Source organism: Toxorhynchites rutilus, chromosome 2 (genome assembly GCF_029784135.1).
Source record: "Toxorhynchites rutilus septentrionalis strain SRP chromosome 2, ASM2978413v1, whole genome shotgun sequence".
Classification (NCBI taxonomy): domain Eukaryota; kingdom Metazoa; phylum Arthropoda; class Insecta; order Diptera; family Culicidae; genus Toxorhynchites; species Toxorhynchites rutilus.
The window spans coordinates 97,210,362-97,232,965 of NC_073745.1; the positions used below are offsets into that span (position 1 = coordinate 97,210,362).

The 22,604-nt window shown below is 37.8% G+C and overlaps 1 protein-coding gene across 1 annotated transcript in view; it reads right to left on the reverse strand.

Moving 5' to 3' along the window:
• LOC129764191 (uncharacterized) overlaps positions 1-14,498 on the reverse strand; it is a 295,221-nt gene extending 280,723 nt beyond the window's left edge. The window contains exon 1 of the mRNA XM_055763044.1: positions 13,055-14,498. The gene's annotated coding sequence lies outside the window, so the exon portion shown is untranslated. The remainder of the gene's footprint in view (positions 1-13,054) is intronic.
• Positions 14,499-22,604: the final 8,106 nt, after the last annotated feature.

The following is a 22,604-nucleotide window of genomic DNA, read 5'->3' on the forward strand; positions in this document are numbered from 1 at the left end:
TCTTTCAAATTCCATCAACAAACATTTTTTATGTTTGTCCCAGAAGGAATGACAAACAAATGAAAAGAGCGTGTTTTTTGGGAAGAAATATCAATAACTTTTAGTAAAGTTGAGATATCTACAAGTTCTGCATCGAAAAATGTTTGTATTAATAAGCTCTAAAAGTTTTTCGAAGACAGTTTGCATGTAAAATTTGAAATATAAAAGTTAGAGAAAAAAAAACAGTTTTTTTCATGGTGACCCTAACGTAACTTAGAAAAAAGACGCTATATCGGTTATTTTAAGAGATAGAGAAAAACTTTGTTCTACAAAGATGTCTCAAATAATTGGAGCTACAACATTCTTGAACTATGTTTACCTCTATCTATAATGATAAGAAAGTTAGATTTTTTATTTCATCGACAATTTTGATCACCCTATTTTTGACAACATAAAAACGAGCGCTCGATCATGAGCAAGCAAACCATTTGTCATGACAATGTCATGCGAAAATGCGAAAACAGAATAGAAACTGAGAGAAGTTGGCGTCGACATCATGCCTCATACCGTATGAGCGCCAACCTCTCTCAGTTTCTATCCTGTTTTCGCATTTTCGCATTACATTGTCATGACAAATGGTTTGCTTGATCATGAGTAACAACTTTGTCTAAGACAGTTTTTGTCTAGAGAATAACTGTCAAGCTCTAAATGATAATTTCCATTTGAATGCATCTCCTGGACCATTGTGCACTGGCAGACACCCACTCGAACGAATCGATTATTGTAAAATAGCCCAACGATCAGGCCATAATCAAATTAAGGTAAAAAAATGAATAAAAAACATCTCTAGATTAATGAAAAAGGTAACAAACTTTAAAAATCAATTCGAGTTATTTTTTCAACGATCGCAACACTTCAATTTGTCTTCATTTCATGTTAATCGCCGCGCAGAATGAGGGAATAATCAGAAAAATATGCTCAGCTGTACTTAAACGTAGCATGCGTGATCTCTGTAGCAATACGTAGCAATACGCGCAGAATACGAATACGTAGAGAGAATAGAAAAGCGGAACTCGTCCAGGATCACTCGTGTTTTACACCGATGGATCTAAAATTGGTAAATCTACAGGACCTGGGATTACTGGACCAGAAATTGATATGTCAATCCCAATGGGACAGTGGTCTTCTTCAAGCAGAAATACATGCTATTCTAACGTGCACCAATATTTGTTTGGCTAGAAATTACAGGTATGCCAATATATGTATCTTCTCAGATAGCCAAGCAGCTCTCAATGCATTTAGAGCATACACATGTATGTGAAAGCTAGTTTGGACATGTTGGAAAGGCATTATTATGCCTAACAATATTTGGTCTGATGAACCAAAAAAGTGAAGGAACCTCATAAAGGATCCTCATACCTTCGTGTGGGGATATACAAAGCCCCAGTGCGACTATCTCTTATTCCCTGAGTGATGGAACGAATTGACAGTGCAAAAATAGCAAAGTGGAGTGGAGCAATAAATAAAACTAATGGTAGCAGTGGTTCTTCTGTAGGACGAAGAAGAAGAAGAAATGTAGGATTTAAAAAAATGGTCCATTGAATCTTTTGTAGTTGTTTTATAGTCGCCATCCATACACATACATACACCCAACTAGCGTTAGCAGAATTTTGTATTTTTTTTTCATTTATCTATAAAACATAACTTATCTGTTAACCCTTATTCTAAACAAATTTTTGGACATTCCAAAGTGAAACATATATGAAACCTCGTTGAAGCGATTGTAGCAGACATCCAGATGATTATTCGTCCCATATAAAGTGCGATGATTTGAACGACGGAAAAAAAATCATTTCACGTACCACTCGAAGAGGAACGTTGAAGCGTAACTTTCCAAACATTTCAACACAATCAACTATGTTAGTCAGAACTTCTTCTTCTTCTTAAATGGCAGTAACGTTCCTAGAGGAACTTCGCCTTCTGAATGTAGTATCATTACTTGCGTCATTTTTATTAGTACTTAGTTGAGATTTCTACGACAAATAACACGCCTTGAATTCTTGCAAGCCGGAGAAAATTCCGTTGACGAGAAATTTCCCCGACCAGAACGGGAATCGAACCCGAACCCCCGGCATGTTAGGTGTGACGCTAACCACTCGGCCACGGGAGCTTAAATATAAGCATTAGGGTGCCCCATAAAAATGTTCACCACCTCGGAAAAACACCCTAATGCACAATATCAGCTCAATCGGACTTAAGGGAGAGTGGCGCAAAGCAGATTTGAGATTTTAAAAATCGAAAAATCACCCAAGGGGGAATTGGAGTTTTTAAAATTTTTTTTTTTTTGATGCCAAATGTTTTAGAATTGCATGAAACGTCGAGATCTACTGTCATCTCAAAAACATTTTTTTGTCAAAAATCGACACTCTGGAACTTAGTTTTTTTCGGAATACGAGACGAAAGGTATGGTTTTGGGTGTCAATAAAAATAGTTATTTCGATTTTTCATTCGGAACTTGCTGCGAAATGTTGCTGTGCACGATAATACAGGGTAACTTCGATATAACGTATATTTCACTTTCAAATTTGTACGTTGTATCGAAGCATAATAAAGAATTCAGAAACGTAGTTTATACTACTTTATTGTGTTGCTGTTTGGATAAGGTTAATGAATAAATTCAACTAGAAGATGAAGTCAGTCTTTCTCATGATGTTTCCCTTCGTACTGTTGATTAAAGATTGATTCATTTAGAATCCGGAATCACTAAAACAGTTGCATTTCGGGTTTGGTTAAAGGTACGAAACATGTTCTAGTATCAAAATAGAAACAAAGAAACAAACAAAACGAATGAAACACAAATTTCTGCATAACTCGAGAATTAATCAAGCAAATGAAAACAAATATGGAGGCATATGGAGGTTTAAGGGTGCCACGAATGTTTTTATGGTAGTTAAACACTCCACCCCCCTCTCTTAGGGGGAGCTGCCATAGAAATGAAAGATTTTTTTTTCATAACTCGAGAATTAATCAAACAAATGTAGCCAAATTTGGCATGCGAAGGTTGTAGGTAATCAAGCAAACGGAATCAAATTTGTCATGTGGAGGTTTTAGAGAGCACGATACGTTTCTATCGTGTTTCGACGCTCTCTAAGAAGGGAAGTGGGTAGTAAAACTTGAGAACTAATCAAGCAAAAGGAACCCAATTTGGCATATGATGGTTTTAAGGGGCAATGAATGTTTCTATGGAGGTTCGCGCTCTTCTCCCTCTCTAAAGTTGAGGGGGGGGGGGTCTGACATTTCTACATATCCCAAGAACTAATCAAGCAAAGAGGGAAGCGCAAAACACGAGGACGTCATTTTATATCAATATCAAAAATGTATTCCATGTAATGGAGAAATATGTTATTTGCAAGTGATCGAAAAATCTCGAACGAGAATTGTAAATTGTATTGTAAAGAATAAAAAATTGTAAAGGGTAAAATAGAAGATCAACGAAGTTTGCCGGGTCAGCTAGTTATAAAATAAAGTTGGATCATAAAAGTATACAAGGAAAGTGATTTTTGAGTCGTGGTGCCGGGTATGTGGCAAAGTATGCGAAAAGTGGCTAAATATGGTACAGGAGCCCCGTAGCGAAAGGCTCGAAATTTTGCTCTTTTGTTGCTATGACATATATATTATACACAAACTCGCTTCTCCCTGAAGTAAATGCTGTACCAGTATGAGCGGATGACACATTCAATGAAACTTTTAAGTTCATTCATTGTTATGTTTGAGGATGTCAAATTAATTTTGGGTGTACGTTATGAACACTGGGCTCAGCTCCGATGCACGCTCGCAAGGTCGGCGCTAATAATGCGGGGTCAATGATTGATGATTCATCTTGGCCTTTGCGTGAACTATACACAAGCTGGCCATATGCTATCGCGGCAGTCTTTTTCGTTGCTGACCCACACTGTAGTCACAAGAAATTATATATTTATTCAACAACTACCATTATTATTAACCTGTAATAAAGCAGGAAAACAATAATACATGTAATTCAATGAAATAATACACGAACACTTTCTACCTGATGGTATGAAAACCGACGCGGCGTATCTGTTCCGTCTTTTCCCCACGTATTTGAGAAAAATAAATGCAATGAAATCAAAATTTCATCCTTCATTCTCAACACACTATCGATCAGCCGAAGTGATTTCACTATCATGCTCGAAATTGGACAATCTTCGCGATTTACACCCTCAATATGTTCCTGAAAGACGTAGACCTACGTCAAAAAAATTTAAACTTATTACTAATAATTAATGACGCAAGTAACACCACGTTGAAATATTTGGAATGTCTAGGAATGTTTTTATCATCTAAGAGGAAAAATATATTTGCTGACCATCGTAATTAAATATGTATGTCTCTCGTCCATTGGCAGTAGATCATGAGATGTGACAATACCATATTCTGGTAGCCTTTTTTTTGTTTCACAACAGATTCCAACCAACTAAGGGAATTCATTTCCACAACAGATTTTTTCTGAAATTCATAACAGCGGCGGACCTTACGTAGCAATGCAGGTGTCATAGTTAAAACCACATGACCTCAAACCATCATAATAATAGTTATGGGAAAAAAACACAGCCACGGAAAGCATTTCATCCTCCAACCCATTGCTTTGTCAGCGTTTCGATCGAATGCCAACTAATCGAAAAAAGAAACTCACTGCAACAAAAAAAGTTTAATTGTGGCTTCGCATACAAGGCTGAGCCCAAAAATAAATGCTTGTTCTACCAGCAGCAGCAATCTGCCGCTACATCAATTGCGACCGTCGTTCGTCCCGGTTCGCACCGAAGCGCAGATGAAAACCTTTCGATGGCGGATATGTTTCCTGCATAAATATTTTTCCAACAGATTAATGTGGATCTCAGTGGTTGGCTTGGCAGAGAAAAAAATAATCCAACAATATCATAGTTTTTCATCTCCCGTTAGGCGTCGCTCTTCCGCTGGCCTGCCCCGCAGGTCACCCACGAGCTGCTTTCGATATTTTGCAAACGAACGTCGAAAACGTGCCACTTCACCTGTGATGCTACCGGCAAGCTATGCAAGTGCAGCGTTTTATTGTTTCGAGCGGATGAATACGTTACTTTTCAGCTTATTTTGTTCATAAAAGTATTCAAATTGTGGGGATAGTGAAGCATTTTCATCTAAATTGAAATCGTTGCGAGGATCCATCGCACGAAAGCTTTTCAATTCCACACGATATGCGAATTTCAGTTGAACAATGTTTGCATTTGGTTACTCGTTTTAGAAAATTAAATTTCAATTACTTGTAGCCGCGAAATCCGCAATGAGTGGTGGGAAAACTCGAATCGTTCTGACCCATGGGAAGCGAAAGAAAATCGCCCATTACGTTGATGCGCGACACGAAAGAACACTCAAGTGGGAGACCGTTTCTCCTCTTATTTTTCACTGCGAAGAGACGCAAAGCGGCGGCTGGCGGAGCACGGCACGGGTCGATGCTTGGATTATCGCAAATCATTCAAGCATCATCAGCTTCACTCATCGATCGACGTTCATCACTCGGAACTCATTACTTGTGAACTTGTTGACCGTAAGCTGCTACTAATGACATTAAGATGACGCTCGAGAGTCTCTGCCGTGGTCTAGACTCTTTGCGTCTTGGATTTTGAGGATGCTGACAAGAGGGTGGTATTCAAAAAGTAAAAAGAACCACTCGACTGAGATTGGAATCGAGTGTCCCGATTACGGCAAATTTATTTATGAAACACGTTCAAGAGGATGCAGCGTGATTTTTGTCGTGTTATGTGTTTTTTGAGGGAAAAGTATCGTTGCACTTCGAAATTGGTATTATTTATGTCAATACATTATATATTTTTCTTTTTTTCTTCGATGGGACTAATGGGACTTCGCCGTCTCAGCGTAGTATTACTTGCTTCATTTTTTTTCAATAATAATTGTTTGAGATTTTTATGCCAAATAACACACATTTAATATATTCTGAGTCACAACTTCATGAATAAGCCTATATAGTGATCCCCTATAATTGTTCGATTAATCGATTAAACGAATACTTTCTTCAAGAATCTATTAGTTTAATTTTTTTAGAGGTGTTTCGATTATTTTTCAATTTTAATTCGACCTTGTAAACGCCCTGGTCTGCTTGTTTTTGTCAGTGGACTTCTGCTTTGCAATTCATAGCTTTGTCATCAACTTTTCAGTTCAGAATGTTCTTTTGGATAGTAGTAAAAAATTGAATGTGACTGAAAAAAGAAACGCTGGGCAGTAAATAGGAGACTATAGTTTTTTTTCCATTTTTTAACCATTTTATCTTTTCTTTATACAACAGGTCTCATACCAGGTGATCTCCTATGATGAAAAAAATTCAACCTGGATAGAGTAGTTTACACTGAAAGAGCCTTGGTGACGAGGCGACGAACGTGATAAACTGATTGATAACTAACTGAGATCCACGAATTGGAAACTGGTTCCGATTTAGGGCTGTCTTTATTCTATCATATTTTCTGTATCAAACATTTATTCCATGTAACGGAGAAACATGTTATCTGCAAGTGGTTGAAAAATCGTGAACGGGAATTGTGTCTGAAAATAATCTGATGTTATAATGATGAGTTTCGATGGAAGTACTAGGAAATTTATAGAAAAACAACCATTCCATTCCAAACCGATAAAGTGGTTCTCAGATTTTCGTCAAAAGTGGTAATTTTGTTCTTCATTACAAAACATTAGCCCCGTATTTTTCTTATTTTTGACGCAGAACTACGTCTTTCATAAAGGGTGCCAAATTAGAAAACATGTCACGTTTTTACGAAATAAACTTAACGTTGATAACTATTTTTGCCGTGAACGGATTTTGGCGATTTACATACCAAACGAATCGGAAATTCCCTATGATTTGTTTGATATGCTATACATTACAATCCCATAGTCTGTATTTGGTTAAAATTGATGAAAATTGGAAGCATTCCCATTTCCTCATAAATTGTTCTGTCCCTTTGTGTGCTTTCCCGAACAGAGCTGTCAATACCGAGCAACCTATCGACGAACAACGGAGGGGCGGAGACGAATGAATCGTGAGATGTAAATTCTCCGTAAACAAAGGAAAAGAAGAAAAGAACGAAGGAGAAATCGTAAGCTGTAAAGTCTCCGTGAACAAAGGAAAAGAAGAACATCGATTGGACAACATCGTTGCTGGACGAGCTGAACAACGAGGGATCGAGTGCCTTTCTCAAGGCAGCGAGGGTGGAGATGTAATGCAGTAGTAGTGTAAAGTTTTCCAAGGGCCTTTCTCAAGGCTAGAGACGAATGAACTAAAAAGATTAAAGTCCCTTTAAGGGTAAACTTTCATTCTTCGTGAGGAAATCGACTGAACAACATCGTTGCTGGGCGAGCAGGACGGCGAGAGATCGGATGCCTTTCTCAAGGCAATGAGGGTGGAGGAGTAGTATTATGGATAAGTAAAGTTATCCAAGGGCCTTTTTGAAGGTTAGAGACGAATGAACTGAAAAAGTTTAAAGTCTCAAGCAAGGAAGGAAGGCAAACTTTCAGAATCCGTCTGTATTCAAAGCGATGAATATCGCTTGTTCTTCCTTGTTTTGTGTCATCATATGTCTTCGTTTCGGATTGAGCTGTGGACGCGACCAAATTACTCACTCGCTGATGTCTCTGGCATTGCAATCATTGCATCAAACTGACGCCATTGCATTAAGGTTCTGAGCTACACAATTGTGTGGGGATCAAGCTAGGCTATCGTCAGCTCACCCTGAAAATAAATGTTCTGGAATTTTGTCAGTGATTTGGTTTCGCATGACGATAGGAAAACTCTCTCCACAAAGGATGATAGCTAAGCTAATGTAGACTGGCAATATTAACAGAAAGGGCTTCTGTTGAGTAGAGCGCAAAACGGAGATAAGTGTTTGTATATTTAGTTGCTTCAACCCATCGATATATGGATATTTGAGTGCGTACGTGCTTGCTTCATAACCCGTACTTAAAAATAGCTGAAACTCCATTTGTATCTGCTCCCGTGTGCATTGGCCCTGTACCGCTGCAACAATCGCCTAATTTTTTTATACTATGATTGACGATTGTTTGGTGTTGCAAATTATGCAGTCGTAATGAGAAATATAAACAAGGAGGGGAGATAGCGGGAGGGAAATATTTACGCTAGGGCATTGGTAATGAATCTCTGCTGAGGCAAATATTCTGCCTTTTTACAAGCAGTTAACATTATTTGTTTTCTGTCATCAATGCATTGAACTGATGCTATGGTGAGGCAGGAGTTAAGGCTGTGTACCAAAACATCATTTGGGGAATACGAAGCTATTCGATAAGTTATATTAAGTTATTAATTTATTTGGGCTCGCGTGCCAGTCGCAAGACTGCTTTCAACTAGGATTGCATTTGCGCCAATCTTGATTATAATGAAGCAGTGCTACTCTTTTGGAGATTGTAGAGATTGACACACAGAGTTTATTACGTTTATTTAGTCACCATAAAAGTAAATGTCGTTCTGAAATTTGTTTGTATGTGATTTGGTTTCGCTTGCCAGTAGCAAAACTTTCTCCACTAAGGATGACAGTTGCGCTTATCTCAAACATGTATTGTTCTGCGAGCACAAGAATTAATCATCAAACAATTATCGTCAAACGATTTTACAATTAAAAAAAACATTTCAGGGCGACCAAACTGGTACAATGGTTATTTCAAAATTTTCGTAGCATTATAAAATAATACCGCAGTTATAAACAAGCGACTTGAATTAAACTACAGCGTAGTACTACGTAAACAATGTGGTCGTGTCTTGAACACAACCTCCTATATTTTTTTTATTAGGGTGCCCATTTCCATTTTAAGGTGGTTCGAAAAATCAACTTTTTGCCCTTTTTTCCATAAATGACTTTTTTCAAAAATTCATAACTTTCGGTAAATTTTGGAAAATACTAACTCAAAGACGAAAAAAGTGCCTCTCTGGTTTTTACATATGTTATGTGAAAAATCCTCAGCTTTCTAGAAAAAAATATAAAAAATAATATAGCGCCTTTGGTCCCGAGACTATGAAAACAATAAAAAACGAATACAATCAATAATAACGAGAGCCGAATTCAAATTTTCTGCAGGTATAGTATTTTTTTCAAAAAAGACCAGGTGATTGGTTTTAATTTGATATGTCGATCATCTGAATCGGTCCAGTAGCTCAAAAGTAATACATTTTTGAAAAAAGTAAGTTTTTTGGGAAATAATAAAGAAAAATGACTTTTTGTACCATCGGGTAATTTTGAGAAATCATATCTTAAAAACAAAAAAAAAACCGCTTCTCTGGTTTCGAGATATGTTATGTAAAAAAATCCTCAGCTTTAAAAATATATATAAAAAAAATTATAGGAGATTGTGTCCAAGATACGACCGCATTGTTGACGTAGAACTACGCTGTTATATTATAAAAGTCGCCTGTTTAAACCATCGGATATTATTCTATAGTGCGGTTACAGTTGATTATACTAATATATCTTTGTCACCGCGAGGAAACAACAACAATAACAACACTTGCAAGCATCAAATATCATGCTACATGTTATTTAGTATTGCCTCAGTGAAATTGCACCTCCAGGCATCGTTTATACAACGTAAACCAAGCGCCAAACAAGCGTTCGCCATAGCATGCATACAGAGCCATACATTGGTGGCTTGAACCTACTAGGAATATAAACACTTCTCATCATTTTGCGCTATTCTCAAAAGAAACACTTCTGTTTATATTACTGGCCTCGAAAAAAAGTTGCATTACTTTCTCATACTCGAGCTAAGCGCAGCTGTCACCCTTAGCGGAGGAAGTTTTGATACTGGCGAGCGAAACCTAATCACATACAAAATTCCTGAACAACATTCACTTTTTTGGTGATTAAACAAGCGAAATAAACTTTTATTTAATATCAACAACCTCGAAAACAGTAGCATTGCTTCATTATGATCAAGACTAGTGCAAATGCAATCCTAGCTGAAGGCAGTTTTGCGACTGGCACGCGAACCCAAATAACTTATAACATTCCAGTACGACATTAAAGAGGTTGGTATTCCCCAAATGATTTTTTGGCGCACAAACTTAACGCCTGTTTCGCCATGACGTCAATTTAATACATTCATGCAATGTCAAAAGCACCATCGAAGCCCTTATGACGGAAAACAAACAATGTTCACTGCTTGGAAAAAGACTGAATTATGCCACACATCTTGTGCTCTGCTGTAACACCCATCGATGCAAATTCGCTGATGAGTTTGTCACGAACAACCGCGTTCACCACCAGCGGGGGGAGCTGGTTGCTGCCTGGGTAACGGCGTTTACATTTTCGACCGACGCGCCGAAGTCGCCTACTTCGCTGTTGTTCGATGCGAAGGCTCGGTTCAGTGCGGGAGCTTTTCACTGCACTAACATCGCGTGCATAATTAGATGACGCTTGCCTCGAAATTTTATTGCCCCCGGCAATGCGTTCGTTTTTTGCAGGGCTCGAGCCAGCCTTCCTCTTCTTCTTGCTCATCACACACTATGCGAAGCGTCCAACGATACACGATACGAATAACGCCAAAAACGAACCGGAAAAACCACACGACGATATCCAAGTTGAATTACCACTGGTGGGGTCCAATCTTAGATCGAAGCGCAGCGAAAGCAAAGTGAACTGGATTTCTCAACAGTCCGATGCCGAATGAAAGTTTGCCTCAGCGAGATCCAATGTTTATACTCTAGGCAAGTATTCCCCTTCATTCTTCTTCTTTCCCTTTGTTCACGGTGACTTCATATCCTACGATTTCCCCTTCATTACTCGTCGATAAGTTGCTCGTTATTTACAGCTCTGTTTGGGAAAGCACACAAATGGACTGAACAAATGTATGGGAAAATTAAAATTCAATGAATTTTAATCATTTACAAATCATGGGATTTTAATGTATAGCATATTAAACAAATTTTAGGGAATTTCCGAATCGTTTGGTATGTAAATCGTCAAAATCCGTTCGCGGCAAAAATAGTTATTAGCGTTAACTTTATTTCATAGAAACGTGACCTGTTTTCTGATTTGGCACCCTTAATGAAAGACGTAGTTCTACGTCAAAATATAGCGACTTTGGTCCCGAGACCATGAAAACCATAAAAAACAAATACAATCAATAATAACGAAACCAAAATTAAAATTTTGTGATGCTCTGGTATTTTCTCAAAAAAAAAACTAAAAAAAGCTCAGCTAATCGGCTTTAATTTGATATGTCGATCATCTATATCGGCTCAGTAGTTCAAAAGTTAAGAATTTAAAGAAAAAGTATTTTTTTGAAAAAAGTGGAAAAAAAATGATTTTTCGGACTACCTTAAAGTGGAAATGGTCACCCTAACAAGAAAATAAAAAAAATACGTGTCTAATGATTTGCGATAATGAACAAAATTTCCACTTTCCATGAAAATCTGAGAACCACTATATCGGTTTGGCATGGAATGTCTGTATATAAAGAGTAAAAAGAAATCAGATTTTTTTCTGATATACGGTATCCGGTCAGATAGCGCCATCCCTAGGCAGGCTTCGTGGTTTCCCCTTCGACCACAGGCCACCTATGGGGCACTACTGTTCTAGATTGGATTTAAAAATATTGATGGTGGAAAATAAGCAGACAATTTATTGGGAGTAAAAAAACTTAAAATCTATAAAAAATTATGAAAATCTTCAAAAATTATAAGGGGTCACTCTCATAGTTATTTTCAAGCGTCCAAACTAGGTGCCAGATAAATTGAAGTTAATATGGATTGTTTGAAACTCTTCTTGAGGGCCATGAATTGAGTTGTTACTGGTCATAGCTTGAGTTGTTACATAAGCTTTGTCAACCATACACAGCCATATCAAATTCGAGTATTCTATTCGGTTCAATTGGCAAAATCGCTTCAAACCTCCATCATGTCAACGTTTGATTCACGTTGCTATAGCGATTGGAAACTATTTGGTTATTTGTGGATAGAAAGTTTACTTTCCCGACAACCACTTGTTTCGAACGATCCAGAATTATCTTGCAAGGCTTCATTTCAGATCAGATTGTCAAAAGACAGTTTGATTCATTCCTGGTTTAAAATAGCAAGCAGATCCTCTGGTAGGAAATCCATAAATTGCAAGGAATATGATGAATGTGATGGAAAACACTGGACAATACTTCTACTTTCTACTTTCAATATAAAGACCAGTTTTGTTCCACGCTTCCGCCAAGTACAGGGAAACTTCGATACAACGTACCCTCGATATAACGTACACATTATCAATGTCCAAAAAAATATTTTTTTTCTGAAAGAGCAATAAATTATTTGTATTTTGATACTAAAGTTTGTATTGTAACTTGAACCAATCCCGAAATACAACTGTTTTGTGATTCCGCATTCTAAATGAATCAATCATCAATCAACAGAACGAAGGGAAACATCATGAGAAAAGTTGGCTTCGTCTTCTTATTGATTTTATTCATCAACCTTACTCAAACAGCAACACAATAAAGTAATATAAGGTACGTTTCAGAGTTCTTCATTATGCTTCGATATAACGTACAATTCTATACAACGTACAATTTTGAAAGTAAAATGTACGTTATATCGAAGTTACCCTGTAATATGAACAGCATAATTTTCTGCTACAGTTCCCAGGTTAGAATGTATGTCTTATATTAGAATATTGATAGTTAATTAATAGGATAATTATAATTCAAGTATCCACCGGAAAACTGGACTTCCAGACAAATACTCCGTAATATAAATAATTATGTTTACTCGCGAAGCATAAAATTCCAACACCATATATTGTTAAATCCTTAACAGCAGACATTTCCCATCCGAGAGCCTGATTATAACTCGAAATTTCTTTGCAACCTCTGTGTTTTACAATCCCCAAAAATATATTACATCCTTAATCATATCACGTTTACAAAGCGAATTATTTCCAGCGAAGTCCAAATCCTCGCACCGAAGCAAAAAGTCGGCGACTCATTTCATTTGTCCCCGAAAATAAACATAAATTCCACTCACTGGCTGCCGTGTTTTCCTCCGCTGAGTATCGGCTGCTGCTCCAGATGATGCTGTTGCTGTCTGTATCCAACGGGCTGCTGTCTTCTGTCTTAACGAGACACGAGATGGAGCAGTGATGTAAAAACGGCTGCTGTATCTATTCAAAATTGACTTCTTCGCCGCCGACAGCAGTCGCCAACGTTTGATCTGCAGCTAAATATCCGAATTCGGTTTCTTCCTTAACTTTTGGGGCTGTTGTTTCTCTTATTCTGTACAGATATTTTTTTGTGTTTGTGCGCTTTTCCCCAATTATTGCCGTGCGGCCTTATCGAACAGCACGATTTCCAGAGCAAACAACACTAACGCAACGGCCGCAGGAGAAATCCACCAAAAACTCGCACACAGACACGGCGAATCGGAAAACTCCGCCGAGGCAAATTGGGAAAACACAACTTTTCCACCGTCCACACCGATCCCGCAACGCTCCCCGCCTGTTCCCCTGCACTCACACACTGCGCCAGAAATTCTCCGACGATTTCCCGTCAGCAACAGCAGCAGCGCAGGAGAAATTCTTGCCTTTAATCTAATTTTGTTTGCTTGATTTCCAAGTATTTGATTTTCAGCTTTTTTAATTTTTCACTTTTCAATCACTTTTTTTTCCTTCTTCTTCTTCAGCTCATTGCTCACTTAAGACTTCGCTCCACTGATGAAGAACGATTGAGAGCCCGAGAAGATAGCGAAAAGTTTCCTATAGATCTCGGGGCAGTTGGAGAATAGGAGAGTTTTTCCTCTCCGTTAGCGTGTCCTCTGTTTCACAGTTTCTTTCCCGAACGACGAGTGGCGAAAGAAGCCACAGGAGCTGCCACCCACCGCGATTGGCACGAGGAAAGGGTGAAAAGCTCGCCTCGAGCACCACTTGTTCCGGCTAACTTTTCAACACTCCACGCACAACTTCGACCGAGTGAACGAATGGGACGCGAAAATGCGAAACATTTACGGGACGGGGACGGAAATTTTGCTGTAAATCCACTAAACTGTTCACTCACCCAACCTTGATATGGTGGGTCGGTCACTAGCACATTCGAGAACTCCCGGAAACGGTTAGGATAGTGCGGAATTTGTTGACAAGCGATAGAATCCACCTCTGGGTACAAACATTTCCACGACTATCCCCAGTAGGTGGACAGAAAATTCCAAAGGATAGCAGGCACAGAAGGAGGAAAATTTCAGCTTCCACCCAGCAGCGCAGCGCCTCGCTCCGTGTGTGCTCGCCTATCTGTCTGCTGTCCTTTTTCGCAGTGGAATATGTGTGGTGTCCCCGTGCGATGCGGACGATCCGGAACACACCAATATAACACACGGAATGCGATTTCAAGCTGATGTGATGTGATGTTTTGGTGCACAATATATGATAATACAGAGAGAAGGAAAGAACGCGCGCGCGTGAACCATCCCTTGCGAAGGACACTCTACGACTGGCAGAGGATCCTCAACGGCCACACACTTTAGGACGCCGTCGTCCCATCAGCCGACGCATTCGCTACATTGTTGTTTTCAAACAAATCTGCCGTCGGGTAAGGAGCGCGTGTCCTTCGCTCACTCTCGCGTGTGTGCTCGCTGTCAAAACACGAGAGAGAAGCAGAGAGTTTTGACAGAGCTTTGAGCAGTGGAAAATTCGCTCGACGGATGGAGAGCATAGAATGGGAAAGCTGTCTGAGGCAACTCGACAGTTGTGTATGTTGGGGAACTGTCAGATTGGTGCTATAAAATCTGTGGGAGGAAGCCGCCGTCAAAATGTTGGTAGCACAGTTGTACCCACTCAGAATTCGTTGGAATATTTCGCAACTGCATAAAAAGGATCGACAGAAAAAATGTTGAAATTTTGCTCAAACTTCATAGGTATATTTATTCCTTTTTGGAAAATTCTAGACCCGTTTCTTTCACCCTTGGGGTACACCATTCCGAATGAGGGTGGTCTAAGAATGCTATTCTGCCATGTATACCCATTTGAGGAAATCCATTACCTTCGAACCGCTGGACAGACATTCGATCTGATACCAACATATGAAAGTAATTGTCTTTTAAAGAAAAATTATGATAATGTTGTGTACATCGATGGATACAATACTGTAAGACATGATAGAGTATGTAGGCTGGGTGGAGGAGTCTTGATTTACATCAAAAGTTCTATAAAGCACAAGATGGTTAGCACATCGTAATAACACTGAATTTATCTTAATTGAAATTTCAATGAATGAGAACAAAATATTGCTGGGAACGGTTTACAATCCTCCGTGTTTGTCATGTAGTGAACTACTTGATGACAAAATTAGTGAGATTGGTGTTGCTCACACTGACATAATCATCGGTGAAACTCGGTGACTTCAATAAAAATCTGTTGGATCACACAAATAAAGTATGTGAATTCAATAATGTTCTGAACAGTCTCGGTCTAATCAGTGCTGGTATTGAACCAACTTATTCTTATGCTCATGGTTCTTCGCAATTAAATTTGGTATTGACCAATAGACCGTCCAAACTGATTCGCTTTAACCAAGTAGGTGTTCCGGGTATGTCCAATCACGACTTGGTATTTGCATCATTCGATTATAATACTGCGGTTCCAAACAATATTAGTTCTTATAGAGATTACAAACATGTGAACCCGCAATATGTTCTTGAACAATTTAACAATATCTCTTAGGATATCTTTTTCAGTTCTGATGATCCTGATGTTCTTTTAGAATCATTCAATGAAAATATTATTTTCTTGTACGATACATGCGTACCACTTAAAGTCTGGCGTTCAAAAAAGCCATACAACCCGTGGTTTAATGCTGATATTCAACGATAATTGATCGTGATCTAATGCATCGCACATGGAAACAGTCAAGGGACGATCAAGACTTAGGAAGCTTCAGAAGAATGCGAAACAGAGTAAGCTTAATGGTAAAAAATGCTAGGAAGAATTATTTTCATCAAATTTTTACTTCGAACATGAGTAGCGGAGAGTTTTGGACGAAGATTAAGAGCGTGGGATTAATTATATCAACAAAGAGCTATGTAGATGATTTTTCGGCCAATGACATAAATGAGTATTTTTAAACAAATTTTTCAAGTTCCGTTCCTACCACTAATTTTAATTTGAATGTAGATGACAGTGTTCGATCTACTTTTCTGTTGATCTCAATTCACTAGTATGACGTAGTAAACGCAATTAACGAAATTCATTCAAATGCCATAGGATTGGATGGGATTTCCATTAAGTTTTTCAAACTAATTCTGCCAATATTGCTACAACCAATAACTCATCTATTCAACTCCATAATGCGATGGTGTAAATTTCCAAGTGGATGGAAATATGATCTACGATCAAATCTACGTCCCATCTCAATCCTTTGTGCTTTATCAAAAGCCTTTGAAAGAATTATCAAAAGGCAAATTTGCTTATATATCAATAATGAAAACCAACTTTCACCATATCAATCAGGTTATCGTGCTGGCTATAGTACCAAAACAACCATGCTAAAAGTAATTGATGATATTGCTGTTGTGTTAGACAAAAGTAATTCGGTAGTTCTGATTTTGTTAGACTATTCAAAAGCATTTGACGCAATATCGCATGCTTGTTTATGTAGAAAATTAAGTCATAATTTCGGCTTTCGTATTGAAGCAGTCCCTTTGATAAATAAGTATTTGAAAGGTCGTCAACAAGCAGTATTTCATGAAAGAAAGCTTTCTTGTTTCTTGCCTATTACGTCCGGTGTACCACAAACGTCAGTACTGGGGCATATTCTTTCTTCGCTTTATGTGAATGATTTACCTTCAATATTGAAATACTGCTATATACACATGTTTGCTGATGATGTGCAACTATATTTCGACTGCACCAAATTCAGTATCGAACAAATAAATGTTATACTCATCGAGGAACTACAGAATATAGCAAACTGGTCTAAAGCTAATGTAATTCAGATCAATGCCTCCAAAACCGATGCTCTGTTCATATCACGCTGCAGATCACCTGCTTTGCCAGAATTGTTTTTAGAACAAGAGAGAATACGTTTTGTCGACCATGCAACTAGTTTAGGAGTCAACATTGATTGACATTGAGTTTCAACTGGGATAGGCATGTTTTAAAGCAACGTGGTAGAATCTATGGAGCACTTCGATCCATTTACCCATGGGCTTATTATTTGAATACAGATACAATACTCAAGCTATTCAAGTCTCTGATACTTCCCTATTTTATGTCTGTAGAGTATCTGTTGACTAATGTATCAGCAACCGCAATTTATAAAATCGGAGTTGCTTTGAACTCTTGTGTGCGGTTTGTACACAAACTTAACAGATTTTCTCGTATCACTCATCTGCAGAAGAACTTGTTGGGATACTGTTTTTAGAATTTCCTAAAAGCTAGGGCAGCCATATTCACCACCTGAATATTCATACAACAAGCTGTGTCCATTTCAAAGCGCTTGATTACGTAAATTCATTATACCTCGATACGAAACTGCACAATATGGTAGATCATTTTTCGTAAGAGGAGTTGTTCACTGGAATGAACTTCCCCAGGATGTATCCAATATATCTAATACGGCAGCATTCATTAAAAGGTGTCGCGAAATTTTCTAGCTTGTAATTTTTTGTATTAGTTTGTTATTTTTGTACTAGTTTAGATTTTTGGCGTAGGATTACGTCTTTCGGGAACATATTGGGGTACAAATTGAAAATCGAAAATCGAGTACATCGTGAAAATTGTCCAATTTCAAACGCTTATTGCTCAGTCATTTCTTGATGGATTGATGAAATTTTTGCGTCAATCGATTTCGGCACTACATAACATTTTTTTATATTGAAGAAAATAATATATGTCATGAAACTAACTATCGAATAATTGAAAAATCTCAACCCCTATCCTAACGGAAATACCCACTTCTGATTGGTCGAAATTGACGACACATGCGGCGGGTCCCTAACAGAGACATAAAAACCAAGCTGCCTGGGGGAAATCGGCATTGCAAATACATGAAATTAAGGGGAGCTTTTGTTCTACCGAAAAGTATTACCTAACAGAGACATCAAAATCAAGCTTCCTGGGGGAAATCGACATTCCAACAACATTAAAGTAGAGGAAACTTTTGTTCCTGCTGAAATGTGTTCCCCAACAGAGACATCAAAACCCAGCTGTCTGGGGAAATCGGCATTGCAAATACATAAAAGTCGGGGGCATTTTTGTATTGCAAGTAAGGTTAGTGATACGATTAATTCTAGCAAATAAAATTTAAATTTGGAACTTCAATGTTGGTTGCTTGGTGAAATTTCATATCAATGACCGATCGTGTATTGAGAAAAATTTAGTACAAGTGTAATTATAAAATTGTATATGGTAGCAGTTGTGTTGAAAATGATTTGATATACCAAACGATTTTTTTCATTTTTTATAAATAAAAACCAAGGTGTGTTCCCGCTCGAGAACGGGTCGTTTGGTTTAATCGGTCTGATTTGTTGTGTTCATTTTCACCCAAGGAAGGTTTATACGGCGAGAAAAATTGGAAAAGTGAAGAAATCTTAGAAAAATTGATTTCCCATATGCTCTATGTATAGTATTAGGTGCTGTTAGTACATTTAAAATTCGCATTGGGTTGAATAAACACTCAGAAAGTAGAAATTATAAATGAAAATTATCTTTTCCATTTTAAATGTGTTTTCTCTATATTAAAGTAACATGTTTTTACTGATGAGAAAAATGGATAATTGTGTTCGGTATTGGTCCATTGGCACCATCCAATGACTGTTTACCATCTATCTGTCATCATCACTCGGTAAACACTGGTGGGGTGAACAAGCAAAACCTAACAACCAAACTAAACGACCCTTTTGAGGGCCACGAAATCATTATCAGAGAGTTTAACGGTGTAATTCTTCAAACGATAACGAAACATAAATTTTGAGCGGGACGATGTTTGCCGGGTCAGCTAGTTCTGAATAAAATAATCGGGTATGTTTTTTTTAATTTATATTTTTTATTCGAACTTTCGGCGTTCAAACGTTTGACGATTCAGCAGATAGTCTAAAAAGTTATTTTTCTGCTCTCGTCTAGTTTAGTAGCTTCTGTTTCTACAACTTCTTCTTCTTTTTGGCTTTAAGAGGGTTTAAACTTTTCAGTTCATTCGCATCTAGTGTTTCTACAACTTCAACACAGGCTCCTTATATGCTGTTCAAAATCTTCAAAGTCCAATCGTGCTACCTTGTGGGTATATATTGTTCAAGAAAGCGAGAGAGAGAGAAATTGTTCTGGTTTCCGAATTAATTTGAGTGAAATCGGGTATTTCAGTTTGTTTAACCCTCTACAGCCTAAGCCCGCCTTTAGACGGGCTTCTCTTTTCATATTATTCAGACATTATTTTCAATGTTCACCCCCACTAAACGTCTTAAGAATATTTTCATCTATCACACATACACATTGTTTTTATGCTGGCCGCTTTCTGCTAGGAGTATTTTATGTTGAAAGTCGGAAATTCGAGATAAAAGTGGAGTAGGTTTTTCTAGATAAATAAAAAACTGGGGCGGTAGAGGGTTAATTCAACTTAATAATCGATAGCGAAATGTTGTATAAAAAACAGGTTTGATCATCGAGTCGTTCAGATAATTTAACATTAATTTCATTATTTTATTTTGTAGTTCAACCTATGCGCTATTAACTATGCTAAATTTCATAATTAAAATGCAATAGACTTGTTCGGTCCGAGAAGCGCACTGAAGAGGGAAACAAATCAGAACGTAAATCCCACCCCCTTTTTCTCTTCGTTACGCAACAGCCTAGCATAAAAGCAACCGCCCGACCGCGCGGAGGGGCAGTCTTTTCTCAACCATCAGCGAGCAAATAAGTGCAAGCTGCAAGAAGGAATAGCAACACCAAGAAGCAACCAACACATCATCGCAAGAGTGCGACAACATTAACCCATTTTAGGCCAAGCGTTCGAAAAATCGAACAGCAACTTTGATAATTTTTCATGTCTTTGGACAGGAACCTTATGGTAATGTTTTTGCACCAAAAGATAGCTTAATTTATTAGCTATCACTTATATCGATTTCATACAATTTTGAGTAACTTTTTTGGATAATAAATTCGATTTAAAGCAAGTATGTTTGGAAGGTGTTTTCAATTTCCATTAAAAACCCCAATAAAATACAAAAATATGTGAAGTTTTCTACAGTACTGCTCTGATAAAAGAACATACATTGTGATATAGAGCGAAAATCATTTGATTGAGCCGCATACAGGAAAATAACAGCCGGGGAAATTTAGTGTTCGAAAAATCGAACGTTGGCCATAACGAACATTTTTTTTTCTGCTGAATCAACACCAACACATCTAACATCCGCTGCGCATTTTGATTTGTTTACTTTAGAAGACGGAAGGTTTTTCATTTCTTTTTGCATTTTCAGTTGTGAATGTTTGCAAATATCGATTAATTTAGCAAATATTATCGAAAATCTGTATGATTTTTTGTCCGTAACAACATTAGGTGATGGCGGCCCGTAGAATTTCTTTTGTGGAGGAGCTGGAGTAAATGATCAATACGTGCAACGAGGATCCTTATGAGATTGTTTGGGTGAATATTCTTCCGCCGGACCGAATAATAACCTCCCAACCCTCTATGCCATTGTTTTTTAGCAGTACTCTGGTACTTTGCAGGTTTTGGAAAATGTTCGATTTTTTCGGGAAATGGATAATTGGAGAGACTAGTTTTTAAGCATTGACATTTCTCCACAGTTAACAATAAAAATAACACAGCATATGCTTTCGTTTGAAAGAAAAAGCCTGTCAGTAATAAGTTAAAATTACATGAAATAAGAAATGCCACATCTCACCTTAGGTGGATTAATTTGGATTTATACTTAGAGACCTCCATTCTCCTGTTCTTGTTCTTCCGGGAATCCAAAATTGATGCATTTATGAATAACGTATATTTGCTAATTGAAGTGACTTTTAGTTTGCAGTATGTTTGTACTTACAAAAAAAAATGCGGGTTTCGGCCAATGTTCGATTTTTCGAACAGTCATTTCCCGGAAAATGGAAGAAGGGAAAAACATAATTCTTGAACATTGGAGTTCCTTTAGCGTTAATAATCGAAAATACAACAATGGCTTTCGTCAAAAAAATAATTTTTACAGCTTGGTCGTTAATGGGTTAACAGCAATATTCATCGATGGCAACACAACCACATCAGCAGTGGCACCAACACTATCAGCAAGAGAAAATTAGCAATGACATCATTCACACAAGTGTAAATAGCAAATCAGTAAATTACTCAAGGAAATTGAGTACATTGTAAACACATTTCGAAACACCATGTGCTCACTAAAAATTTCTTCTGGAAATTTCGGTAGAGGGCAATCAGGGTAAACCCGACACCTTCTGATTTTTCCAATTAGAAGACTTTTTTTCGCAAATTTTCCTGTACACACTTGTCATTTTTTACGTTCCGATTCACCCTGCAGCTGCGGAAGTCGCTTTACTGTCAAAACAAACGACACAACAGGACCGCTCAGCAAACCGGAGTTAGTCCGTGTAAAATTTCGCTAGTGGAATTCAAGTGTTTTAGTCGGAAAATTTTGGAAAATTCGATACTTCTGTAAGCCTTATTCATCTGAGATCATTGTTCAGTATATTTTGTGAGACGGAAGGTGGTTTTGTTGATTACCGATGATGGAAAACGTTGTTTTGAAATTTCGAGCCTATTCGGGGTAACACCGACACCTTCAGTTAGGGTAAAATCGACACCTGGTTTGTGTTCCACTGAAAGGGAAAAAGGCGTCCTTGCTTTTTGTAGATGTCTTGTGTTTATATTAGGAAGACAAAACGACAGAACTGGATTGATAAAACAGCCAAAACCAACGTTGAACAGGGCTTGTCGACAAAAAAAGCCTGGAAGAGCTTCAACGCTCATCGGCACAACCCCCGTGGTTTCTCACCCAAGCTGGAATCAAAACTCGCGTGTTTACTCCGGACCAGGAGTAGGAATTTGCCCATCACCTGCTTATTGTAACAAGTTTACATTCGTTTCTCTATAGGTTTTAACCCGAAAGGGTGTCGATTTCATCCGCACTCTCATTTATTTCACCTAAAACATCAGTTTTTGTATTCTATCAAAATTCGAGTTTTACTCAAAAAATAATCAACAGATACTGTAGAATAGTTCATAAATAGTTGAAGAGAGGTTCTGTAACGATTCGAAGTCGGAGGAACATGGGTGGTCTTGGAAATATGTAGAAATCCATAGGGTGTCGGTTTTACCCTGATTTCCCGTAATGAGATTCGATTTAGATTAGAAGACGACAAAATTAACATTATTTGTGTCCCTTAATATTAATTTTAACAACAAACTAAGTTGCAAAATCCTTCAAAATGTTTTCTTGTGAGCTAATCATTAATAATAATAGCCGTTTCTTCAAGAAAATGTATTGTTTCAAAGTATTGTTTTACCGGTAATTTACCGGTTTTACCGGTAATGAAATGTTCATTACCTAATAACCGGTTATTGAAATTTTTGCACGGTAATGC